General features: G+C 46.7%; 1 protein-coding gene across 1 annotated transcript in view; it reads right to left on the bottom strand.

Moving 5' to 3' along the window:
- The window catches only part of MAPRE2 (microtubule associated protein RP/EB family member 2), an 859,854-nt gene that overhangs the window by 506,826 nt on the left and 331,862 nt on the right, over positions 1-21,166 (bottom strand). Inside the window, exon 4 of the mRNA XM_086965723.1 lies at positions 13,405-13,558. The gene's annotated coding sequence lies outside the window, so the exon portion shown is untranslated. The remainder of the gene's footprint in view (positions 1-13,404; positions 13,559-21,166) is intronic.

The raw sequence follows: 21,166 nt of genomic DNA, 5'->3' as shown, positions 1-21,166 counted from the left end.
CATAACGTTTAAACTAGCACGTACTGAGTACTTATACTTCTTTCATTTGGAAGAGAGAGTACCAGCACTTCTAAACACTGGTGATATACAGGTAATATGAGAGTCCCTGCACTTCTCAGCGGCAAAGGTGTACTCTGGGAAAACGAGTCCCTGCACTTTTATTACTCTAAAGGCCTCAGAGAGAAAGCTGCTACAATGCTACTGCTCCCGCGCTTTCCTGTTACACGGAGATTTGTGGAGTGTTGTTACACGCCGCCGCTGCCTTCCAGAGATCCTCTCCCTTCAGCATACAACGTTTCTAGGCCGGGCTGAACCCCAGCAGCACTCTCAGTGCAGGAGTCCCCTGGGCATGCAGCTGCGCGCCAAGACACGAGAGCGGAAGCAGGGCCTGCAGGGATCCCTTCTGACAATAACATGTTGTTCCGGCGCTGGGGTCCCCCTCTCCAAGCTGCTTCACAAACTCCAGCCAGTTAATCTCATAGTCTGGCCTTTCGCCAGACATCCTGTGTTAGCCATCAGCCTGGCAACCATATGAAACTTTTATTTGTGCTTTCTGCACATTGTCAGGTTTCATAAAGTGCCTTGAGCATTCCGCAGCCATGTAACCACCTCCAGCCGCACCCCCCACCCCTCCCCGGTCTGTGCAGGGCTGCACAGCCGAGCGGAAACGAGAAGCTTAGGATGAGATCAGTGAAACCGTTAAACGCATCGCACCAAGACAACTCGTGGCTTCGCGGCCACCACAGTGGGAGACCCCGCTGACGTGTCTGCAGTTGGGAGGGCGCTTGTGAGTTTGGGAACAGCCCCGCGGCGCTAGTGACAAGCTCAACCGCCTTCAACCGGCCGCACCCCAGGGCCTTGAAACATCCTTCGCAACGAGCGCTGGCAAGGCTCCACGCGTTTCTAAATCACAAATACATTACTGAGCCCTAACGAAACACTGCACGCTGGCTGGAGCAAATATGGTGGGAACTGAGGGTCTTCCCGAGGTGACTTATGATCCCTACAGCTGTTATTGCATTGCAGGTACTGGATTTAGCCGAGAGGCGCTTCACATAGAGCAGTTGATGTACATAGGGATGGGCGAGTCACTGAAGGATCGAACCTGGCCCGAGCCAGGTGACCGGCTCCGGCTCGTCCGAGTTCCCCTGGGACTCTTGTGCCAAACAAAAGTCGAGCCGAGAAGTCATATCATCTGCTTCTCCTGTACTCTCACATCACTCTCTAAACCCCGCAGCACGCAACTGAGATGGAAAAACGCCACGGCACTGGCCAATCCCATGGGGAGGACGGGGGTGCTGAAATGGGTTTGATGAACGGTGGGTCAGTGTGCAGAAGCAGAGAGGTAGGACTACTGGAGAGTGAGAGCAAGAAAGACAGAGGGAGAAACAGAGAGAAGAAACAAAGGCTAAGACTAAGAGAGTGAAAGTGCATCATAGGGAGTGAGCGCGAACGAGAGAGAGTGCAGGAGCGAAAAGAAAGATACACGGAGAGACGGGTGAGGGGGAAAGCGAGAGAGAAAGTGCTGCCAGAAAGGACCAGTGGAGAGAGTGAGAGAAAAGGAGAGGGAGGAGGAGAAACGTCGAGAGCTAGAGGGGCACAGAGAGGTGGAAAAGGAGATAGGAAGATGAAGGGGGGAAACTATTCACATGTTAATATTCTTGCTTACTCAGCTCGTGTGTTTGGCTCTTAAGCCCTAGCCAGAGCCCGGCCTCGGCCCTTTCCACGAATTCCCAGGCTTGCAAGCCTGGCTAGCAAGAGTGCCTTGAGCATAACCTGCTGAACACTGAAGCGTAACGTGGGGTCCCAGTGAGGCCAAATTACAAAGAGCTGTGGCCGCACAGAAACATGGACTGCAAACAAAGCAGATCTTTACTCAATGAATATTAATCATTACTTATATGTTCAGGCACCAAGAGTCAAATGCTCTGGCTCAAAATTGCGCAGAAAAGGAGTCTTTTTTTTGTACCACACCAGGCAAACAACAATTCTCTGGTAGGGTATTTACCGGGTGCAATAAACATCATCTATTCCACATTTGTACATATAAATACGGCATAATATCAATAATCAGTATTTATCAGATCACATTCTGCATGTCTTGCATTTCACTCTAGGCATTCCTACCTGATACATTTCACCACGTTTCTGATGACAAAATTGGTCAGAGGAAACTTGTGGGGTGCAATTATTATTGCACTACCCGGAATGCTAATAATTTAAAAACCTGGTTAGAATCGAGGCACAAGTAATTTAGAATCACACCATTTTCAATCAAGTGTTGAAACCTGGAGCCATGTTCTGAAGTTTCACAATTTAGCTAGGCCGCATCTCTTCTTGGTGCTGTTTTTTTCTTCTTTTCTTTAGCCACAGGATGTCATATGGATAAAAAAACGATCCTCACAAACTGGGTTAACACAAACACCATTGGACTTTTCTGTATCAGGTAGAGGTCACAAAGGTGCTAAAAGTGTTTGAAATAGCTTCGAACCTGGCCTGATAACATCCCGCCTAGCAGAGCGGATGAAATGAGGCAGGTAATGTTCTCCATCTGGGTGTAGTCTCGGAAGAATGGTCGACAGGTCAGTCGGAGGTGACACATGAAGATAGGCAAAACTGAGGAAATGAAATAGTTAACTCTTTGCTGACGTTGTAGTTACATGTTGAAATCATCACTAGCTATAACTTTTTGAATAGACTGGTTTGTCCTGTTTAAAGGCCAAGGCCTGCATTATGGAGAGGGAGCTGTGCCCTGATCTAAGCCAGGGGTATGACCAAGGTCCCGCACAAGGGAGTCTCCACCCTTCAGGGGGTACCTCTAATTAGCTTAAGGCCTAATTAGGGGGGTTTGAGGCGCCCCTAACAACTCATTCTGCAGGGGCCAACGTTATTTTCTGTTTAACAAGATGTGCTGGAGGCAGATCAAGCCAATGCGCGCTATTATAATCAAATATATACTTGCTTAAGGGAAGCCACGAACTAACACCTGCCATGGGGGCAGCACATTTATGAAAGATGAAGTTGCTGTTTGAAATTGCCACTCCATCTTTGTTTCTGCAGGCAGCACCGGCCAGTACTTCAACAGGGGAGGCATGGGGGGGTTGGTTTGAGATTTCCCTGTAGAGGGGTGGGGGTTGCAGTTAGTGACTGTACACTCCCGCATGGGGGATGTCTGAGGATCCATAAGGGCTCCCTTTCCCCTTGCAGTGGTCACCCTCGGGGGTAGAGGGTGTAAGAGGTGCACAGATGTTTGCTTCCACCCATGATAATAAGGGAATGCGCCCTTAGAATCGTGCTGGGGCTTTAACCCTCCGCATTCTGTCCATCAACTGTGGTTTTTGCAAGAGGCTTTAACCCTCTGCAGCCTCTTCTGGAATACCAAAGTGTCACGACAGTGCATGAAGCAAGTGCACATGCCAGCTGTGTCCTTGTGGCACTTATGTAATATAGCCCAAAAGGTAAAACCCTATACTAACAAAGGTGCTAGGCAGCAGCCTGAGGGAGATCTCTGCAGGGCTGATGTGAAGTAAAAGAAAAGCATTGGCTTGTTAATTGGCGCTGTTTAAAATGAAATCAATATGACACAAAAGCTACTGTGTATGTAATTTATATTTTAATGTTGCTAGGATATCATGGCGGACATTTGCGCTTGTTTTGGAAAATCATCACAATTTATAGTCTTTGTGTAGCAGAGCAATGTCTCTCTCACACTAAGTTCCTGTTACTTATACTCAACCTGCCACGCAGAGCCTCTTGACTTTTATTGGTCTTCAGCTTAACACAATTGATTCTGCTTGGTAATTATCAGAATCTCTAAGCTTAGAAAGGACTGCCAATTACTGCCAGGTGGGTCAGCCTGAAGTTTATTTCGAGTTGAATTCTTGTGCAAGGTCCAATGATGCAGAAGAGAGATGGCTGAACTGATGAATCTAGCTGGCCTTGGAGTGACCTTCTGTTGGGGTACCATTCAAGAATGTGTGTCACTTTTGGGCACTTCTCAATTTCAACCATACACTTAGTGTTAATACAGTAACACGGTTTCTGTTGCAGTTGGGAAATGTGTTTCGAAAAGAACCTCTGAGGTTTCCTGAATCAGTTCTTTTTTTGGCAGGGCCAGTAATACTCTGTATCTTTACTATTCCCCTCTATTAAGAGAGACAAGAGAGAAAATATGTGTTCTAACTCACTGCTTTACTGATGTCCTACAGATACAAGTCAGAACAGCAACACTAAGGGGCATTCATTAGCACTAAATCTAGGCTGCGCTTGGAAATCACACCATGTACATTAAAGCTGAACATCTGAATAAATGTAAAAATGTAAATCCAGTATTTGTAAAGCACAAACAATTGCTCAATGGCGTCAAGGCACTAGGGGCCATCGGGAAGATTAAGCGAGCTATTGCCCAGAGTCACATGGTGCTGGGCTGACCTGCTGCCATTGCAGGGGATCGAACAGTGAACACCCCTGCTCCAGAGTCAGATGCCCTGGCCGCTACGCCACACCTCTTACATACATAGTCACTGTGTGAAGCACACAAATTGTGACACTCATCCCTCACCAGCATATTTAAAATCAAATCCCCGTCTCAAGTCAAACAAACTATAAGCATCAGGAGGAGGGTGGGAGCACACTGCCTCATTTCTCAGCACTTACTTCAATAGTAGCCATTCATTTTTCACCCTTGTTGGTGCAGCGTGTGCTGTGTAACTCTAGAAACTTGTTTCTGGATTCATTATTTCTTCAGTAGAGACCAACAAGTCGTTTTGAGGTGCTGGAAATGATGCCCAAAGTCTTCTTATGTCTCTGTGCCACTTACCAGCTGCCGGGGCATGAACACAGGCTCGTCAGTTCAGTAGCTCAAGGGAGCCTTTTCAAACAGAAGGAGCGTGGGAAGCACGCTACCTCACACCCCAGTACTTACTTCAGTAGTAGTCCTTAATTTTTCACCCTTGTTGGTGCAGCCTGTGTGACACTAGGCCATGGGTACTCACAAACCTTCTGTCTGGGGCCAAAATTACAGTGTGGTTTGTGGCCGAGGGCCGCACAGGTAGGGGTGGGGTCAGTGGGTCAGTCAGTCTCTCTCTCAATCCGTCAGTCAGTCTCTCTCTGTCAGTCTTTCTCTCTCTCTCAGTCAGTCAGTCTCTCTCTCTCAGTCAGTCAGTATCTCAATCAGTCTCTCTCTCTCAGTCAGTCAGTCTCTTTCAGTCAGTCTCTCTCCAAGTCAGTCAGCCTCTCTCTCTCTCTCTCTCTCTCTCTCTCTCTCGGTCAGTCAGCGTCTCTCTCTCTGTCAGCCAGTCTCTCTCTCTCTCTCTCTTTATCTCTCTGTCAGTCAGTCTCTCTCTCAGCCAGTCTCTCTCTCAGTCAGTCAGTCAGTCAGTCTCTAACTCTCTCTGTCAGTCTCTCTGTCAGTCAGTTAGTCTCTCTCTCTTAGTCAATCAGTCTATCTCTCAGTCAGTCTCTGTCAGTCAGTCTCTCTGTCAGTCAGTATCTGTCAGTCAGTCAGTATCTGTCAGTCAGTTAGTGAGCCTCTCTCTCTCTCTCTACTCACTCCTCTCTCTCTCCACTTTCTCTCTCTTTGGGGGGCCATGGGGACATAACCTGAAAGGAAAGCGGGCTGGCGAGGAAGGCCTGCGGGCCGCTGGCGGCCCGTGGGCCGTACTATGAGTACCACAGCTTTAGACACATATTTCTAGATTCATTCTTCCAACAGTAGTGAGCAACAAGTCGTTCTCGGGGTGCTGAGAATGCAGCCCAAAGTACTCTCAGGTTTCTGTACCACTCACTGGGTGAATGTGCATCAACACCATCTTGTCAGCTCAATAGCACAAGGGAGCCTTTTCAAACAGTATGAGGGTGGGAGTACATTGCCTCAGATCCCAGCATTGAATTTGCCCAAATACATAATGGTAAATGTAGTGCACGATAACACTTCAGTAGTAGTCTTTAATTTTTCGGCCGTGTTGGTGCAGCTTGTGCTGGGTAACTCTAGGCACGTGTTTCTGGGTTCATTCCTTCATCAGTAGAGAGCAACAAGTCGTTCTGGCGGTGCTGGAAATGCTGTCCAAAGTCTTCTCAGTTCTCTGTACCACTCACTGGGAGATGAGCTCACGATCTCCGGCTGATGCACCTGCTCCCAGTTAGTGGTACCGAGACCTGAGAAGACTTTGGGCAGGATTTCCAGAACCCCCAAAAGAAAGTGTTGCGCTCTACTGAAGTCGGACAACTATCCGGAAACACGTGTATAGAGATACACAGTACTGCTTGCACCAACAAGGGGGACAAACTAAAGACTGTCACTGAAGTAAGTGCTATCATTAGATGCATTTACCAGGATGCATAGGGTGAATTGAGGGCTGGGAATTAAGACAGTGTGCTCCCACCCTCTTTTTTGTTTGAAACTGTAAACACCAGCAATACGCTCAATACATTTGTAGGACTTTAGGGAGGTGATGAAATGAAAGGTCAATCCCATGAAGAGAAACATTTTCAGAGCTTTCAATACCTGGAGATTGGGAGTAGAACTGTTGAACACTGATCCTGTCTTCTTAAATAAGGAAATATCTTACTATACCTGCCCAAGAAGAATGCTTATGATCTGTGTAGCCCAGGTCAGACCTATAAAGTTAATAACTACAGAACATAAGCTTTGTGTGCATCCCGCTTCTTTGATGTGCAGTTCAGCATGTGAGCTTTATCAGCCACCACAGTCCTGTCTACTATCAGATAAGAAGCGACTGGGGATGTTTTGTGGCCCACTCCAATAGCCCACCGACAACATAACATTTGTTAGCGTCTTCCTGGCTGGCTCATGTAAAATATGTAAGTAGTTGCCCATGTAAGCCTAGGTCACTGTCTCATAGAACACATGAGCAGAAGCTATTGGGGTCATTACATTTTTGCATTACTGCATTCGGCTGCGATGGCGTTTGCAGAGAACGTGATGATTTAATATATAGGTACACAGTAAAAATAAAGATATGGGGAATAACAAGTATACAAAAGGAGGCACACAAAAATGAGTGAGTACAAGACTTTTTTCCATTGGAAACCAAGACATGATAGAGGGTCTGAGTGAGGACTAAATATGAGTAGGGATTGGGAACATAGCAAACTGAGGGCACATGCATCCAGCAGCGCAACATGATTGGCTAGTAGGACATTATCCAGCTGCTGGGAGTGGCCATTACACCAGAAGAACTCCATTTTATCTTCAAGAACACTGTAGTGAAGTGCAGCATCCGTCAAGTCCTTCCTTGTTGGAGTCGGCGACCTCCTATAAGAAGGTACGCATCTGATTATGTTGTTTGGTGGTTGTGAATGAACATCTTCCTGTTCTTACAGTCCTGCATATGAGTTTACACCAAAAGTTGCATTAGTTTGGAAAGTTTCGGTTTCTTTTTTTCTTTACTTTGGCCAGACACAATTCCACATTGAGAGTTAGATTCTAAGATGCATTTGTTTTTCTTGCTATTGTTTTAAGTATAGATCCAAAATCAACTTGTAAAGCCTCTTATTACCCCGGTGGCTCTGGTGAACTCTATATAAAACCGCTCAGAAATAAATGAAGGTGGGCAAACAACGGGTCCTCTTGCAGGAATCATTAAGCCAACAATTATGGACCCATTCAAATGAACAGTGCATTAGGAGTCAAGAAAGTCTATTCTTCTGGAGATGTGTGGCTCCGGAAGAAAATGCATTCATCGGATTAAGAGCTTGATGCAAACAGACTCTGCGAAGGAAATATATAATACTTTGACCTAAATATTTATGATTCGAGTGTTTAATTTCGGCTAGATCATCTGTTCAATGGGAATTTAGAGCTGCTATCTTGATAACAATGAATACAACAGATATGAAAATTGGCAGTGTTATTACTGCCCACGTGACTATGTGGAGACAATGTCTGATGAAGGATCATGAACGGCAGAGGTGCCCCAAGGAAATCCTAGGGCCAATGGCTTTCGTTTTGATCCAGTGACTTCAGGGCTATTTCTACACTGGAGTCTTTCACCAGCATTACCACTGTTTCCAAATCTCTCTGTACCGCCAGTGGTTTTTATATGATCAAGCTGCAAGTCACATCGCACGTGCTGTGCGTTTTAATCTCATGGGTGCTGCTGACGAGCTCAGCTCCTCATGAGGCACAGTTGAGCTGTACTCATGACGAGCTGAGCTCGTCACGGCCGTTGGAACGTTCGCACGCGGGGATAATTTCCCCGCTGTGCTGAACGTTCCAAAAACGAAACGAAAACGGGTGTGGCCTTTCGGTATTCACAGAAGGCATTTAGGAGTCCTAAAGTTAGGACTCCTAACTTCTGTGAATACCGAAATGAGTAAGTGTCTTCTGTGAATACCAAAATGTGTAAGTCCCTTCTGTGAATACGAAAATGGTAGTAAGTTTAGGATTTTGTCTTAAGTTAGTTCTGTGAATCGGGCTCAGGTAATATCTTTAAGGGTTTCGGGAAATTCTGCAATAGATTTCTAAGTAATGTAAATCATTTTTACATGGTTTTTAAAGTGTTTGGTATTTTATGGCTTATACTTAATAAATATACCTTTTTGCCTATTTTATTATCCTTTGCTGGATGCGACTTCATGATTTTCTTAAGCACACAATGCTAGTTATCTTGATTCAGACCGCGCCCCTACTAAGACAGGCCACACCCCTTTAAGAAATTTGCCACACCCCTTTTAGAGCACCCCCAGTTTTTTTCCCCTCTTAAAGCCCTGGTATCGACAGAAACTGTGCACCTCAAGTTATATGGTAACATATATCTCACACGATACGTCAGTACGCACACGTAAAATAAATTCATGATGCAGTCCACTAACGTTAAAACCCATATTGGGTTTATGTGCTGGAATGTAAGAGGCCTTAACGATCAGAGGAAAAATCGCAAAGTGGTGGCCTATTTGCATAGACACAACACTGATGTTGCTATACTTCAAGAAACACACCTTACCCCAAGATCTGGGCTAATGACCCCTAAAGAATGAAAGACGTGTGTATATCGTCCAGGTTCACATCCCATGCTAGAGGGGTACTCATTTGGGTGAGCAGAAACTCAGGCCTACAGATACAAGAATTAGAGGTAGATACAGGGGGCAGGTATGTGTTGTCCAAATTATGTAAAGGTAGCTTTAGTGCGTTACTGCTGGGGGTTTATTGGCAGAACCATGATGACCCTAAACTTTATCATGCATTATAAGACAAGATAATGAGACATTCCCATATGCCAATACTCTGTGGGGGGGGGGGAGTCACTTCAATTGTTTACAGAACCCTGAGTTAGATAAGTTGAAAGGCGCTCCTAGACGCCCATCTCCCACTGCATGCGCCATAGTCAGTATCGCGGAGGGTCTCTGTGACGTCTGGCGTCACCGCTCTCCTTTGGGTAGAGAATCAACGCACTATTCCTAGGTCCACGACACACACACTAGAATATATTATTGGTATGCCTCCTGTTCGCTGCTCCCCTTCATAGAGGACTGTACACACATGGCACATACGCTTTCAGATCACTCACCGGTAACTCTACAGATTAAATTAACAAACCTGAGCAACAGTGTGCGCACATGGCGTTTTCCACAATACTCTTTACTGGACACAGTTTTCTGGGCAGAATTGGGTAATGCAATAGACAAATTCTTTGCCACAAACCTGGGTAGCATTATGTGCTCTATTTGGGAGACTTTTAAAATCTACATAAGAGGTATGGCGATCTCTGAACATGCAGGGTTTTTAAAATCTATTCGTACTCAACTACAAAAGCAGAGATCACGCCTAAAACACTGGAGCATAGGCTCCAGGATGGTGAAGATCCCCAAATACTCACACAAATTGACGAGTATAACGAATTGGCAGATACCGAAGTTAAACATTTAGGGAAATATGCCACGACCATGGTATAGGCGGAAGGGGACAGACCCAGCGCCATGTTGGCAGCGGTAGTTAGGCCCACTAGAGGCGACTGGTATGTCTCACAAATATATAATGATAGCGGCAAACTGGTAGGCAACACACCTGAGATAGTGGAGGCCTTTGCTAACTATTATACAAGCTTATATACCTCTAGGGGGTCCTCTGCCTCGTAGTCAGATGAGGAGTACCTTGCACATATAGCGATGACATGGCTGGAAGATAAAGACAGAGAGACATAGCCCCTCTTAGACCAACGGAAGTTTTAGCAGCACTAAAGGAAATGCCTAACGAAAGGCCCCTGGGTAGATGGATTAACCGTGGCCTTCTATAAGGCATACCAGGATAAACTGATCCCGCATTTGGTGAATCTCTTCGAAGAGATGGCTAAGCAAGAGATGATGCCACCATCAGCACCCTGTTAAAACCGGGACAATCCGAACACTGTTCCCCCGACAAACCCCTATCCCTACTCAACACAGACACCAAACTGTTTGCCAAGGTGCTGGCAAATAGGTTGGCTCCCCTGCTGCCGAAATTGCTAGGGCTGGAACAGACAAGGTTTGTCCCAGGGCTCTCGCTAACGAGTAATCTGCATACTCTCTTCAGTACCATAGCAAGAATTAACCCGAATGTCAAAGCTGCAGCATGATTCATAGATATTGAGAAAGCATTTGACTCTGTAGAGTGGAGGTTTCTATACTCAGTCTTATGAAGAGTGGGCGTGGGGGATATTTTCTTAAAACTAGTGGAGGTACTGTATGCACAGCCTGTGGCACACGTACGAGTCAACAGCACTTTGTCACGACCGATAGGTATTGCCAGACGCACGAGACAAGGCTGTCCCCTTTCCCCCCTTCTGTGCACTCTGGAGGCAGAACCTCTGGCTTATGCGATGCACGAATACCAAGCATATGGAGGGATACGAAAACCGCAATATGACCTGACTATCGCAGCATATGCGGATGATTGATTACTCTACATACGCAATCCGGAGCTGAACCTTGTACCGATGCTACAGGAGGTGGGGAGATTTGGGTAACACTCTATACATCAATTGGCATAAGTCAATAATCTTCCCCCTAACAGCAACTACTACACCCATTCACAGTGATTATCCTATAGAGTGGACCACGGACCCAGTAAGGTACCTGGGCATAAAGATACATACTGACCCCGAGGTAGTAATGTCTGAAAATTATGGATGTGCAATACAAAAACTAACAGAAGTCATTGATAAGTGGATTAAACTCCCACTGTCCCTCTTAGGCCGTATTGCATTAATGAAAATGGTTGAGCTCACACGGTTTATTTTTCTCTTTGTAAACATCCCCATCAGTCTGCCTAGATCTTCTTTCCATAGTTTGCGCTCATTACTAACACGGCTAGCTTGGACCAGTAAGCGACCCCGTATTAAATGGGACAACTTAACCAAACCATACTTGGAGGGTGGGCTGAAAGCCCCAGATTTGGAGAGATACTACAGGGCTGCCCAGACACTGCACACGCATTACTGGATACATGGGCAACATAATTTGCCATAGCTATATATAGAACATAACATGGTTTCCCCTACTCCACTGCCGAAATTATTGACTGGTGGCTCTCTGGGAAAACCCCGCATAATAGATACGGTAGGGTGCACAGGATCTCAACTTCCCAGAATGGCAGTTACTCAACATCTGAACACCATATATTCTCCCAAACTACCCATAGTGTGGCGCGATTGGTTCCCACTCAATGACGACTGCGCTACATTACAAACTCTACATAATTTACAAATAGTACACATGGGGGACCTGTTTCTGACAGAGTAGTGAAAACGTGGGATCAAGCGTCTTCTCTGGCTCTAAGAGTGACTACACTAGACAATTACCAGTACTATAGAGTGCGTCAGGCATTGCGCGCGATATTAGGCGCCAACATGACTGAGACGCTAGAAATGAAATCCTTGACTTTTCTGTTACAATCAGAGTCCCCGCAGCATGGTTTCACAATACTTTATACACTCCTAAAGGACCAGACAACCCAAATAAAGAAGAAATGTCAATTAGAATGGGAAGAAGAGCTAGGCATTGAAATCAGGGAGGATCAGTGGACCCATTGTTTTAATAACATTAAGTCCCTTTAGCAGAACGGGCTGCACAGATTAATTCATTTTAAGTACCTCCACAGAGTTTATTACACCCCGGCACGCCTATATAAATAAGGGTTGACGATAGGTGCATGAGATGTACAGCTATAAATGATAATTTTACACACCTGGACTGGGACTGTCCCGAGATCCGTGCATTTTGGGGTGCGGTGTTTGCCGCGTTGGAGGAAATGCTGGAACTGACATTACCAGAGACACCGTTGTGTGCTCTCTTGGGGTTTGATAAGAACATACCTAAATCTGTGCGCAGACTGGCCTCCAGCGGCCTATTACTCGCAAAGAGAAGGATTGCAATGAAATGGATGCGTGGTCCCTTACCTAAACTGGCAGAACGGCACAAAGATCTGGCTTAATGTTCTACACAATCAGAGAATTATAATGCATTAATGCCTGTTAAGTGTCAACCTAAAGACATATGGGGGCCATATCAAGCGTACTTACTGAAAAAAGCTGCAGAAGATATCACACATGCAGAACAGGGTAGAGTGGGTGTCGGTTGAATAACGCTCACACTGGCATCTAGTTGACTGACGTGTATGTGGGGTGGTAGGATAGGCGAGGGAGGAGGTGGGCGTGTTAATATACAGAAGTTATAAAATGTTGGGAAAATAAGAAGATGTCGCTGGGATCCGCTAGACACAACACAGGTCTTGGGCACAGAGCGTGGAGGCTGTTGATTGTATGATGGATAAGCCGCTTATATTGACTTCATGTTATTGTATTACTCCAATGTGTGTACAGAAGATATTGTATTGTATACATGTTGCTTGCATTGCTGTAATGGTAGCAAAAATCTTAAATAAAGTAAAAAAAATAAACTAGCTTACTGTTGTCAACTGCAAGAAAGAGAAGTCAAACGCCACGATTAACAACATATGGCACGAAGTACTGTGGAGAGGCATGATAGAAAATGACATTTCTGTTCGATTGTGTTTCGGGCGTGGCACTTGTTTTGGAGTCAGAAAGATCGCATCCTCAGGCAGAGCTGTAGTGTCTTGACCTTGTCATGGAACAGGTCTGGATTCCGATCATATGCTACAGTGATCCATCCAGCTAGTGGCACTCAGTTCTGCATAGTGTATAGTGCAAACTACCTGGGGTATTTACAGTGAGCATTACTGAATATTTAACATAGGGAAAAGAAAACGAAAGGCACTGTACGAATGCGTACAGATCACGTTATATCATGTATGACATCAGTTAAAGATGCTGCCCTGCAATTTTAAAGGCCCTTTTTCAGGTCCAAACATTGCAAGCACTGTAGACAAGAGGAGAGATCTGAAGGCAATGCTAAACTGCACAACTGTGCAGCCTGTAAAAAACATACCTTTAAGCCTCCTCCTTCTTCTTGAACGTTTATAAAAGTTTGTGGGATCGGTGGCCACCAAGTTTATCCTGACGTTTCACCCACTCTTGCTCCAGACTCGGTGCACTTCACAAGCAGGGTCCTCTTCAGATATGCTACCGAAGGTGCCACCTTGCTGAAACACAGACACAGGAGTCAGACGGGCAGCCACAGTTATAGAAGCCAATAAAACGGAGGCACAGAAAGCAACAACCAAAACCGGTCAACAGCAAACAGGTGTTTATTTAATAACCAAAACCCCCGACGTGGTGCAGGCCATTGGAAAAACCAAGTGAATAGGTGCTTATTTAGAGTGCGGTGATGACTGTAAAGCCACAGAATTGTGGAGGAAGTGGTAATTCCTCCACAGATTCTCCATTACGCAGAATTATCCCTGCCATGCTAGCCCCATCTCTGAGATAAATCTGCTGGTGAAAAGTTCATCAGCAAAGAATCGGTCAGCAGAGGATTTACCACTCACTCCACAATCAGGAGGATGCACATATACTATCGGGCAACTTTGAGTTCTTCCTTATGGTCAGGGCCATTGGAATTATGCGGCAGGGGAGGACCAAATTACGCAGCAAGGTTGAACAAATTATGTGGCATAATGTGGCACATTTTGTGATAGTATTACTTCACTATTTTGTCATTTTTACACCTGGCAATAATGTCTGGGAATACATTTCACCTTATTAGTAACAATTCAACACCCAAATACAGCAATAAGCAACTTAAAGATGACCAGTCAAACTTTGCAAAAAGCATTCCAGTGCGCAGGGAAAAGAATCGCCATATATTTTGTCACTTTTGATCCGTTTGAGCTAGAAACACATTTTGTTTGTTGTTTAAATCTGCAGGTTATGCAGCAGGTGATGGATTTCGTGGCAAATGCGGCAAATACATAATAATGCAAAAATCGCTGCAGCAGCAGAATCGCACAATTCCAGTAGCCCTGCTTATAGTCTAAAGTTCTGACTGCTGAGACCCATCACCAGGCTGACAGAACAGGAACAACCAGATTTCCTACACACTCTTCCTGCATGAAAAGGCTTTACCTGGGCAAGATCAAAGTACATTCATTTCCGGCTGGAGGTACAAACTTAACACATATTCAGTCTCCAAAACACAACATCTTAAGAGGCACACCTGTTCCTGTCCCTGAAAATGTAAATTACAATCTGGGGATGTTTTTAAAGAGAGCAGTTCCACGCTGTCCAGCTGCTTAAAACCATTCAGTAATTGTTTTCTAAACAGACGTCGCCTCTTACAAGTGTACTGATGTGGTGGCGTGCTTGACTGAATTAACGGTGGCATTACTACTAATTACTGTGCACGGCACACGCTTTTCTTAGCCCAGCTTTTGTTGTGTCTGCCCTGAGCCCAGCACCAGATGCACAGACTTCACTGTGACGCTGAAAGAAAGGAAGCAGCATGTCTGTGCACACCAGGCTACTATGATTCTTGTTGTAACTGTGGCTTTTACCCTAATTGTGTGCAGACATATTCTACATACAAGCCCTGTGTGCAGGCATTCAAATTCATGAAAAACACTGCTCTGGCTTTTTAATTGGTTTACACCCATCTACGATTTAAAATGGTTTTTGTTGCTTGCGTCAGACAAAATGTAAACACCAGGGACAAAACAAATGCGTACATTAGAACAAAAATAAGCGAGCACTAAAAACCTCACTTCTCTCGGGATTGTCACATGATGCGCTATTAAGTGCAAAGTTACGAAATGTATGTTTTGTCTAAGATGCCAATAAAAAGATATTAAAAAAACCCACCTTACTTCTCTCAATCTAATAACCAAAAAAGTAGGATAGGATAGCTGATATCCCTATGTAAGCCAGAGACAATACCTGGTCCATACTGGCCCAAGATTTCAATCAGGAAAGAAGAATCACCGAGCGTTACACCGATAGATGTGATTCTGTCAAAAATCTATTAATAAGTATGTTTATTTCGATTTACACTCCTGGACTGCAAAAATGCACCTGTGCCACACACAGGCCTGCCAATTACCACACATAAGGCATTAGACTAATGCATTTCAGTGCGCTGGTCCGCATCACCGCACTGAAATGCGAAGTCACGCATATAAGAGCGGTGCCTGTCAAGCGCTGTTATTATAAAACACTAGTGTCAGTGGCACAGGCAGGTAACCAGTGCTGCAAGGGAGAATTCTTGGGGGCAGGGCTCTGAGTTGCCAACTTGCTCAATCTAACAAATGTATTGAATCGCCGTGCGGTAGAGCACCATACTTTCACTTTCAGGAGTTCATGAGCAGCAGCTGAATTCAGAAATGGCTGCTGTTGATGAGGTCACAACCAGCGCGTTAATAAATCCCGCAGCCCGCTGCATCACAAGCAGCCGACTCAGCTTGTCCCAACTCAACCGGGGCGGCAGCAGAGTTACTTAGAACTGCCGGGCTCACTTCAGCTTCAGGAGTGGTTCATTTGCGGCCCCAGAGCACCAGGAACTGAGCAGCTGAGCCGGCCCGAGCGAGCCTGATGCGGGCGGCTGTCACCACAGGGAGAAGCGAGAAAGGTGGCCGGCATCGCCTGAAATGCAGCTGCTCTCGAGCGGGCCATAGCTGCAATTTCATTTCAACTAAGTGTATGCCGTGCTCTGGAGTTAGAGAGGGGCGTAAAATAAGAGTACTCACTGTTAATATAGTTCTAAATGATCTGTGCTCCCCAGCTTTGCCTTCTGACCTCATCCAAGATCCACGCACACATGCGTCACACTCTGCACTCGCAGCCACAGACTCGCACATAGCGGCCAGTCAGAGACACCTGTGCACACACAACATTTATTTATTTATTTAAAACATTTATATAGCGCAGCTGTCACCTTGCAGGTATCCTGGCGCTGTAAAATAACTCCTAAGGTGGAAGACAGTGGGGGCAACAGAGCGAGGTAACCAGAATTAATATTTAGGGAAAAGCCAGGTTTTGATGTCGAGGGGCAAGCTGTTCCAAAGTTTTGCAGCTGCAACTCTGAAGGATCTTCCCCCGGTCATGACTTTGTTGAATCTTGGTACTGTGACAAGGCGGGCTGTGGAGGACCGGAGGGCTCTGGTTGGGATGTACCAGGTGAACATGGTTTGCAGGGAGCTGGGCCCGACTCCGTGCAGTGCTTTAAAAACAAGACAGAGTGATTTAAAAGCCACTCGCTGTTTCATAGGGAGCCAGTGCAACTCGGCCAATGCCGCTGTGGCCGAGGATCTCCTATTCCAGCCAAGGGCCAGTTTGGCAGCGGCCGTTTGAACTCTTTGGAGACGGTCTAGCAGTACAGCTGGGGCTCGAGCAGCATCGCATTGCAATAGTCAAGGGAACTAAGAATGGTACACCTGACTATTAACGCCCGTGCCTGAGTGGGGAGAAGTGGCATGATCTTGCGTAGGGAGCGCAGTAGGGCCGAGCAGGTGGACACTGTTTTCGCAACCTGAGTCTCCATGCTAAGTTTGTTGTCCATCATGACACCGAGGTTGCAGACGGAGGTGACCGGTTGTGGCTTTTCCGGGGCTTCCGGGGGCCAAAATTCGGCTGGGAACAGGCGGGGGCTTCGACGTCCGGCACAGAACAGAACCTCGGTTTTGGAGCAGTTAAATTGCAGGGAGTTTTTGTGCAGCCATCCCGCTGTATCTCTCAGACAGTCGTGAAACGATGCCAGAGGGATCGAATCTTCACCCTCCCAGGAGAGGATGAGCTGAGTGTCATCAGCGTAGTTTATGGCTTTTAGCCGATGGGATTTTATTAACGTGATCAGAGGTGTGAGGTAAACGTTAAATAAAATAGGGCTGATGGACGAGCCTTGAGGCACCCCATGAGATACTGGGGAGAAGGCAGATTGAAACGGGGGAAGGGAAACAGCCTGCTTCCTGTCCCGTAGGAAGGAGTGAAACCAGAGCAGGGCAGTGCCGTCAACCCCGGCCTCCCTTAGTCTCCTCAGCAGAATCACGTGATTGACCATATCGAATGCGGCAGACAGCGGCCAGCAGGATCAGGGCTACTGCCTGGCCCCTGTCTGCACGCATACGGAGATCCTCCATGGCAGTGAGAACCGCTGTTTCAGTGCCATGGGCTGGACGAAAACCAAATTGTATTTCGTCCAGGATGTGATTCTGCTCCAGATGTTTGGAGAGACAAGAGCTCACCCAGCGCTCGGCGGTTTTCGCAGGGAATGGCAACAGGGAAATTGGCCGATAGTTCTGTAAGCACTCGGAGTTCAAGGAGGGTTTCTTCAGCAGTGGAGTAATGAGAGCCTGCTTCCAGGGAGCCGGAACAAGTCCGCAGCGCAGGGATTGATTGCAGATCCTGCAGAGAGTGCAGAAGAGTTCCTCTCCGAAAGCCTTCCAGGTTTTAGGGGGTAGAGGGTAGAGCGGGGAACCCGAAGAGATCCCGCGAGCCAAGCTGTCGAAATCCGCCTCAGAAATTGGGGGGAATTCCCGCAAGCGGTTCATGGGATGGCACCCTGGGCTGACTGTATCGTAGTTAGTAGTATCAGCCCTGGGGCCATTAAGACGACCCAGTGAAGGGGAGGTGCTCAAGTTTTGGATAATGGCCTCAATTTTGTCCTTAAAAAACAAGGCGAGATTGTCGCAGAGTGCTTGTGTGGGAGGGATAGTTTTTTAGCACAGTCAGAGTGGGTGAGGTTGTTAAGGATCTGGAAAATGCTTTTGGAGCTGTTGGCGGCTGAAATTATAGTGGAACAGAAGTAGGTAGATTTGCATTTGATAATTGCTGATTTATATTCCAGGAGTTTGTTTTTCCAAATTAGTTTGTTGGTGTTGGAGTAGCCTTGCCTCCATTTCCTCTCAGCCTGTTTGCAGGCTAATTTAAGGGCCTTCAGGGAGTCATCGAACCAAGGGGCTGATGCTCTACCCTTAGGCTTGCAACTTTTTAAGGGAAAATGGGAGTTCGTAGTTGAGGATATCCTAGTGCAGAAGGCCTCGTAGTTGTCCTCTACTGGATTATAGGGGGAGAAGCTGCAATCCACTTGGAACACGGCACCAGTAGTTCTCAGTTTTTCCAGAGCTTTCCAATCTCTGTACATGAATTCCGAGGGGGTGCTGTGTGCCTGCCTTCTGTCCCCCTTACTAGTAATATAGAATTTGAGAAGAGAGTGATCAGTCCAGCCCATAGGCAGGATATCACTCAGGTGTACTAGCTGAGGGGGAGAAGATGAGGTCGAGTCGATGCCCTGCTTTATGAGTAGGTTCCTTGACTAGTTGTTGGAGGCCCACGCTCTCACAAGAGAGCAGTAAATTGTTCAGTCCGGTGTCTAAAATACCATTTGGCCATAGGTTAAAGTCACCTAAGATAATCAGCTTGTTGTGGGAGGTCGCCATGTTGGTGATGGAGGTAAGAAGGGATTGTTGTTGTTGCGAGTTAAAGGTCCCCGGAGGACGGTAACAGATAATTACCGTAAAGGTAGCTCCAGTGTGACTTTTTATAGAGAGGCCGAGGAGCTCGGTCCCAACGACCGGATCCATGTCTAGGCTGGTGATAAGCCACGAGGCTCTATAGATAATACCTACTCCACCACCGCGGCCTTTGGGTCTAGGGAGATGTAGGATTTTGAAATCCTGCGGACAGGCCCAGTCTAGTTCGATTTCACAATCGGCGTGGGTCCACGTCTCGGTTAGAAAAAGAACATCTAAGTGATGGGTGTCAATCAATAGTTGAATTTCGTCGGCATGCTTTGGTAGTGATCTGACATTTAGAAGTCCTCCCAAGAGCAGACCCCTAATAGCGAAGTCATGTAGTGGGAAGGCAGTTTCAGTGAAAGTGAGAAGACCTTCGTACGCATACTCTCTCAGATTGAGCAGAGTCTCACGAGTGTAAAGCGGGGTGGGGACACAGGGTCTTGTGGGAGAGTGAGCAGAGTGGCCCGCGCCCGTCGCGTCCTGGTCGGGGACGGGCGCAGACGGGCTTGCCATAGGAGCGCCCGATGCGCTCTTCCGCTGCGCTTCCGAGTGGGGAGCATTTTTATAGGAAGAGGGGAGGAAGGGGTGTGGTTTGTAGCGAGGGGCGTGGCCAATCGTCTCGTGGGCGATGGCGGCGCTGCGATGGTAAACACACAAACACACAAGTTTTAAAATCACAGGTAGTGTCAGCTAGGTTTAAAATATGGCAGCAAAGTGACTCCCGGCTTCCGCCTCAGGAGAAATGATAAAGACGCCTGCTCGTGGTTCAGCACGGCGCTTTATAGTGCAAAAGGGGCGTGGCTTGTAGCGAGGGGCGTGGCCAATCGTCTCGTGGGCGATGGCGGCGCTGCGATGGTAAACACACAAACACACAAGTTTTAAAATCACAGGTAGTGTCAGCTAGGTTTAAAATATGGCAGCAAAGTGGCTCCCGGCTTCCGCCTCAGGAGAAATGATAAAGACGCCTGCTCGTGGTTCAGCACGGCGCTTTATAGTGCAAAAAGTACGTGGCTTGTAGCGAGGGGCGTGGCCAATCGTCTTGTGGGCGATGGCGGCGCTGCAATGGTAAACACACAAACACACAAGTTTTAAAATCACAGGTAGTGTCAGCTAGGTTTAAAATATGGCAGCAAAGTGGCTCCCGGCTTCCGCCTCAGGAGAAATGATAAATACGCCTGCTCGTGGTTCAGCACGGCGCTTTATAGTGCAAAAGGGGCGTGGCTTGTAGCGAGGGGCGTGGCCAATCGTCTCATGGGCGATGGCGGCGCTGCGATGGTAAACACACAAACACACAAGTTTTAAAATCACAGGTAGTGTCAGCTAGGTTTAAAATATGGCAGCAAAGTGGCTCCCGGCTTCCGCCTCAGGAGAAATGATAAAGACGCCTGCTCGTGGTTCAGCACGGCGCTTTATAGTGCAAAAGGGGCGTGGCTTGTAGCGAGGGGCGTGGCCAATCGTCTCGTGGGCGATGGCGGCGCTGCGATGGTAAACAGACAAACACACAAGTTTTAAAATCACAGGTAGTGTCAGCTAGGTTTAAAATATGGCAGCAAAGTGGCTCCCGGCTTCCGCCTCAGGAGAAATGATAAAGAAAAGATAAATGCACGGCATTACACCTTTCTCAGGCTGGCTCAGCTAAAGTAAAATGATTTCTCTGTGCTGGCCTAAACACTCACTTGACATCTACTAATGCCACTACACCTGATCTTCCACATAATTGCACTCTGGCTGGTGTCTGCCAGCTGCGCGGGCTGTGACCAAGTGTGTGCCGCACAGGCCTGAGGCTGCCTTGCCCAAAATGCCCAGCTTCCGTTCTGCAATCTGCCGCAATTAGTTTTCATGCGCCGTGGCGCAGCCAACAGCTCTAACTGTGCTATACTTTAGTCATGATAGACAATTAAATCCAGTGCTCAGGAGAGGCTGGTGGGTGTTTCTTGAAGGTGGTGCTCGTGTTTGTTAGGCGATTGGTAGCTGGACGTATCTGTACCGTACATGAATGGCTAACTAAACTGAAGTTGAAGCGCATCAAAAAAAACACTAGTTATTGGAGCATGTGGATGGAAAGTGGAGCAGGACGTTTATTCTATATATTCACTAATTCATGCTGGGCGGCCTCAAGTTGAATGGGACATTCTTTGAATAACGTATGCATTTCTGGTTCTTTGCAGCAGTTTTACGATTTTCTTGTTGCTCTAATTTAATTAAATGTAATATGTTTCCCTTCTCTTCATAGCTGGATTGTGTTCGCAAGAAAGTGTCACTTCTAGTCGTTGAAATGTCACTCATAATTACACTGAAATTCAGAAA

The sequence above is a fragment of the Lissotriton vulgaris genome, chromosome 4_1 (assembly GCF_964263255.1).
Source record: "Lissotriton vulgaris chromosome 4_1, aLisVul1.2, whole genome shotgun sequence".
Taxonomy (NCBI): Eukaryota; Metazoa; Chordata; class Amphibia; order Caudata; family Salamandridae; genus Lissotriton; species Lissotriton vulgaris.
Note: the sequence above shows the minus strand (reverse complement) of the source record. Positions and strands in the feature narration are given on the sequence as shown.